This window comes from Cyprinus carpio, unplaced genomic scaffold, assembly GCF_018340385.1.
Source record: "Cyprinus carpio isolate SPL01 unplaced genomic scaffold, ASM1834038v1 S000006786, whole genome shotgun sequence".
Lineage (NCBI taxonomy): Eukaryota > Metazoa > Chordata > Actinopteri > Cypriniformes > Cyprinidae > Cyprinus > Cyprinus carpio.
Genome location: NW_024879375.1, coordinates 29,074 through 35,407, shown reverse-complemented (window position 1 = coordinate 35,407; position 6,334 = coordinate 29,074). Strand labels below are relative to the sequence as shown.

Here is a 6,334-nt window from a genome sequence, read left to right as displayed (position 1 = left end):
AAACTCATGCAGATAATGAAGTGATTATTAGAAGCACATTAAAAATCACACAGTATCTTCTCAGTGTTTCTGACATGTTCATCTGTTCCTTCACTTATAATCTCATAATTTCTCTGTTTCTATGTGCTACAGATGAAGCAGATGTGAATGAAAATATAAAATGTAAGTATTCATAGTCAACATTTATATTTTCATTAGAAGTTCTGCTTTTGTTTGATTTAGTCTGATAATTACTGAAGTATTGAGCTACATTATTATAATTGATATAATATAATATAAATATATATTAATATACTGATGACTGAATCACATACAACATTACTCTAATTGTTACAGATCATTAAGAAAAGTTGTGCAGATGATGAAGTGATGATTAGAAGCACATGAAGAATCACACAGCATATTCTCAGTGTTTGTCATGTTTATCTGTTCATTCACTTATAACTCATCATTTTTCTCATGTTTTCTATGTGCTGCTGGTGAAATGAAGCAAGATCTCTGCAAATCTAAAGCAAATGTGTAAGTATTACAGCTGATACAACATGAGAGAAAGGTGGACTTTATTGAGCTATAGTACAGTTAAGTGTACAAATAGTTTTCATAATATTTTATTTTTCTGGATGGAACTGTATGGCATATAATAGACTCATCATGACTGAATCACTTGCAACATGCATACAATATTATGTTAGTTGTTCCTGATTGCTAAAAGGGGGAAGTCGTGGGCCTAGTGGTTAGAGAGTTTGATTCCTAATCCTAAGGTTGTGGGTTCGAGTATCGGGCTGGCAACACCACAACTGAGGTGCCCTCGAGCAAGGCACCGAACCCCCAACTGCTGCCCGGGGCGCTGCAGCAAAAATGGCTGCCCACTGCTCGGGTCACCATGTGTGTGTGTGTGTGTTCACTGCTGTGTGTGTGTGCACTTTGGATGGGTTAAATGCATAACATGAAACCTTAATTTACTAAAACACTTAACTCTTCACTATTACACTTTAAAATTCTAAATTCAAAAAAAATAAATTCAGATTTAATTCTTAATTCTCTGTGTCTGATTATGTCTGTGTTATTAGGGGATGAGCTTCAGTCAACTTTAGTGTTTGTTCATGCCAATGTTGTTTTTTCTGTTATTGAAGCTCACAGAAATTCAAATTCAGCAGCAGTTTGCATAAAATCATAGTCCTTTGCTCTGTTATTTTGAGTTTTATCTGGACTGTGTGACTCAAAGCTGTATTTGTGTTTTTGTGCCATTGTGTGTGACATCCATTGACACATTACTGAACTAATGATAAAACTAATATTAAGTAGCACTGACTGATCAAGGCTATGAAAATATTGTTTATATTGTTAATTCACATAAAAATGGAAGCCCGTTTTCACCACTGAATAAAAAATAAAAAAGGTAATTAAATCTTTTTTTTTTAATCACAATTCCTAACTTTTTTTTTCCCGAATTGCAAGTTTACATCTTGTAATTCTGATTTTTTTTTTTTTCCTCAGTTGAAAAAAAAAGGGAGATATAAACTCACAAATGCAAGTTATAAAGTCAGAATAGTGAGATAAACTCATAATATCAACAATACTCAAAACTCAACAATAAAAAGGTCCGAATTGTGAGATAAAAAGTCTCAATTACATTGTTTTATTCAGTGATTTAATTCTGTTAATTCTCAGAACTCACATTTGCGAGCTCAAAAAGGTCCGAATTGTGAGATAAAAAGTCTCAATTACATTGTTTTATTCAGTGGCAGAAATGGGCTTCCGTATACTATAAAGATAACTTTGATTAATGTTCAAAAATATAATATTACTGGAATTGTTACTGTTTATTTTGAAAAAAGTCATGTAGATGATTAAGTAATTATTGAGCACATGAAGAAAAACAGTATCTCAGTGTTTCTGATGTTCATCTGATCATCTCCTCCTTACTCTTTCTATGTGCTGCTGTGACACGAAGCAAATGGCTTTAAAGAAGAATTATGTAAGTATCACAGCAGATACAGCAGGTTTTATTGTGCTACAGTAGAGTTGACATGGTAAAATGATTTTTCATAGTCATTAAGTAGTCATTCAGTGACACGTCATCACTGAACTAATTTTTAAACAACTGAATGCTAAGCAATAAATTCTCTGGAAAGTAATGTTTAATTGTTTATTCACATTCATGATGCTTTAATGTTCACACACAACATTACTGTAATTGTTACTCATCATTAATATAAAATCATGCAGACAATGAAGTGACTGTTAGAAGCACATGAACAATCATAGCAACATTTTTGTTTGTTTCTGTCATGCTCATCTGTTTATTCACTTGTAATATTCTCATTTCTGTTTCTATGTGCTGGTGTGACATGAAGTGAATCTCACTGAACAACTGAAGCAAATGAGTAAGTAAACAGCCAAGCTTTATCGTGCTACAGTAGATTTTAAATGTGTAGTATGAGTTTTCATATTCAATATTTATAAGTTTCACCACAAGTTCTAAGTGTGACTGTCCATTATTGAGCAGCATGACATTAATATGCTCATCATACAACATTTTATGATACAAAACAATTCTAATTGTTCCACAATGCTAAAACTCTGAAAACACAAAAACTCAATTATTCTCTCATGTTCATCTGTTCATTTACTCATAATCTCCTCATTTCTCTCAATCATCTGTGTTTGTTCGTGTTGTGTTCTTCTTCTGCATTGCCTCATTTCTCCTTTCATTTTCACCTCTACATATAAACATAATATCCCAAAGTGTCAGTGTTTCTGTCATGTTCATCTGTTCATTTACTCATAATCTCCTCATTTCTCTGTTTCTTTGTGCCGCTACAGATAAACAGAATATCCCAGAACGACTGTGTAAGTATTAAAACTGATAGCTTTAAGAGTTTAGATGTAAAGGGATTTTTTTTAGATTGAATATTTTCACCACAAGTTCTGCTTGTGTTTGGTTTAGTGTGTGATTATTTAGTGTTGAGCTGAATGACATTCATATACTCATGACTGAATCTCTGCGTTTACAATGCTGAATATACAACAAACTCACTTATAATCATTCTCATTTCTGTTTCTATTTGCTGCTGTGGCATGAAGTTGAGTTTTCTGAACAAGTGAAGCAAATAAGTAAGTATTACAGCTGAAATGAGATAAAAAATTAGCTTCATTATGCGAGAGTAGAGTTTAATATAGAAATGTCACAGGTGTTAAAAATATATAAAATAATTTTTGTGAAAAGTATTGTTTATTGACAGTTCATGGATTTAACTAGTGTTCACACAATATTACAATAATTATTAAAAATCAATCTTAAAAATGAAATGATGAATAAGAAGCAAATAAAAAAACAAAAAGAATAATCACACAGTATCTTACAAGTTTATCTGACAATTCACATATAATCTCAACTCATAATCTCATGTCTTTGTTTCTCTGTGCAGCCTTGACAGATAATGTGGAGACCTCTGAACAGGAAACACGTGAGTGTTACAACTGATACAGCATGTGTAAAAAGTTGTTGTGCAACAAGAATTGCTCAAAGAAAACGTTTTTTTTTTTTTTTTTGCTTTTCTGATTTGCTAAAACCCATAGGTTTGTAGAATTATAGTACAAATGTTTCATTACTGTACTTCAGTAAAGTTTTTCTATTTTTTATAGTCTAAGTATTTTGTTGACGTTTACTTCGCTACACTAAAATTGATACTTTTATTCAGTTTGCATGTTAGATAAAAATCTGATATAAATCACTTCAGTGTTCGTTGTGTAGTAATTTCCAAACTCTGATATTTACATGCAAACAAATTTGATCTAATGTCTGCTTTGGATTTCTCTGTTTCTAGGGAGATGACGTCACACCAGCAGAGGACTCCGACATCAGAGATCAGAGAAGGTTGTGAAAAAAGGGAAAGGTTTCATTTTTGTTGAGAGAGACTGCCATAAGTAAAGCGTTTGGTGCTGATAAGATATGAGAGACAAACAGGGCTGGAAGAGCATTGCAATCAGAGCTGAAGAGGATGAAGTTGCAAACACATGGTGAGTAGCTGTCTTTTAATGTAATATTTTAATATAAGAAGGGTTTGTGCATGCAGTTGCAATCATGCAGTGTTAATTTGGACAGGCTATTTTGATTTAGTCTTAGACTTTATCTTGAGACGAAAATGCTTAATAGTCTTAGTCACATTTTAGTTATTTGAGTCTTTCATAGTTTTAGTCGACGAAAAGTCATTGCATTTTTTGTCAACTTATAGTCATTACTTTCAGTCATTATTTTAGTCAAACTGCAGTTTCCAGCATTTATTTTGGTAGCTATTTTATATGTAATTGTCAAACAAAAATTGTCATTAATTCTTCTCTCTTTAGACCAAATCAATTAAGCTTATGAGAAATTAGAATTAAGGATTGAATTTGGAAAAACTTAAACAAATGACAATTTTCATTTTTTGCTGAACTACCCTTTAAACAGTAGTGGAAAGGGGAGCAACTTATAAAAATTATAGTTGTTCATATATAATAAAGATAATATATATAATTTATCATTTTTGAAAAAGAAGCACAATAAGACAAATATGAAAGAGATACAAATTAAACTCATTTTTTTTAGATACAGTAGGTTTACATAACATGTGTAGATTTATTTAACATCTTTTGTTGGTTAACATTAATGACACGGATAGGTACTTAAAAGGAATGCTGTCCCTTTAAGATGGAAGGCATACATGTAATACTGACACATGTTCAGTTTCACCCACCTGTTCACATTCACTTAATCCATAACTGTATTTATGTGAGATACCCTACACGATAGACATTTGGACTGCTGTGTGTGTATTTGAGCACCAAGAACTGATCGTGCGCTGTATGAGAACTGAAGTGGAGCGTATGCGAGAGAGAGAGAGAGAGAGAGAGCACTTCTATCAGCTCGATTCCGCCTATCCTGCCTTCACTATCTTTAAGTTAATTGACAACGAATTGTGACTCCCGGGAAAAACGGGACGTCTGGTCATCTTATCCCTACCCCTTCCCTTGCGGGTGCTGGGGGCCATTGTTTTCAGATCACTAGTTTGCATTTTGGTAGTATATCCATCCACTGCACCTGCCAGACTAGATATACAAACGCCCCTTATCCGATTGCAATCCAATGACAGGGACGCACATTTTAAATGACAAGACAGTAGCCTATAGGATGTATTTTGAATGTCCGGTAGTCCTCAAATAACATTATAGTCCCATCTCGTCCTGTTAACGAAGACACGGCATAAATTTCGTCATAGTTTTTATCATCATATATTTCAGTTCATTGACGAAATTAACACTGCAATCATGGGTAACACTTATCCAAGTTTTCAGTAGATTTGTGTGAGGAACAGACCTAGATTTAGATCATTATTCACTGAAAGTATCGCATCAGCTGAAGTTCTCAGATCTCATTGCACTCACTTAAACCTGACATGTCTTGTTGTCAGTGGTCAAACATCGTTGACAAGAGTTCAAAATTGAGATTTAACAGCCTGACTGATTTTGTACAAAAACTAGTTTTCATGTGACCATCATGTCTAATAAGGTTTCATTGTCTAATTCATATGTGGTTGTTGTTGAAACAGGATTAGATGGATACTCTCCTGGAAATGAAAGTAAATGAGCTAAAGATTTTGTTGTTTGCACTCTTCTTAATAACTCTCTCTCTCTCTCTCTCTCTCTCTGTATATACACAGTCAAGCCAAAATTTATTCAGACACCAGATATAATTTTTTTTTTGGGGGGGGGGATGGGGTTTAGACTTTTTTGTACTAGTGGGTGCGGGACAATAGTTCATTTATTTATTGAAGTGAATATAGAAAAATAAACTGTGACATATTATACCCAATACTTATTTATACAGTGGACTACCAGTAAACTTTGACCTGGACCATGTTTTGCTTAAGTGTTTTTTTTCTTTTAATTTGTTTTTTTTCTTTAATTGTGACCTTTTTACACCACAGACTGAACAAAATTAAGCATTATTTTGGTAATTGCTCAACAAAGTATTCTGATAGTTTAGTGTAAATATTGTCATACTAACTTACATTAACAAACACATGCTGTGAAAAGTATTGTACAGAATATTGTTAATTCTCATTAATGATGGGATTTAACTAATGTTCACACATACAGCATTAATATAATTGTTACTGTTCAATAATAAAAAGTCATCCGGGATGATGATGTGATTATTAGAAGTACATAAAGGAATCCATGTCGTGACCAATTCATACACATATCTTAAAATATATTGTTGGCTACAAATTTTTTCTCCAGGGGGTTCTGACATGTTCATCCTGTTTCATTCTCTTATAATATAAGATAA

The 6,334-nt window shown here is 32.9% G+C and overlaps 1 long non-coding RNA gene across 1 annotated transcript; it reads left to right on the top strand.

Moving 5' to 3' along the window:
• Positions 1-479: 479 nt before the first annotated feature.
• Positions 480-3,474, top strand: LOC122144853. The gene is made up of 6 exons (XR_006159872.1): positions 480-519; positions 1,955-1,978; positions 2,358-2,387; positions 2,827-2,853; positions 3,088-3,117; positions 3,432-3,474. It is a non-coding gene; the product is annotated as an uncharacterized LOC122144853 (long non-coding RNA).
• Positions 3,475-6,334: the final 2,860 nt, after the last annotated feature.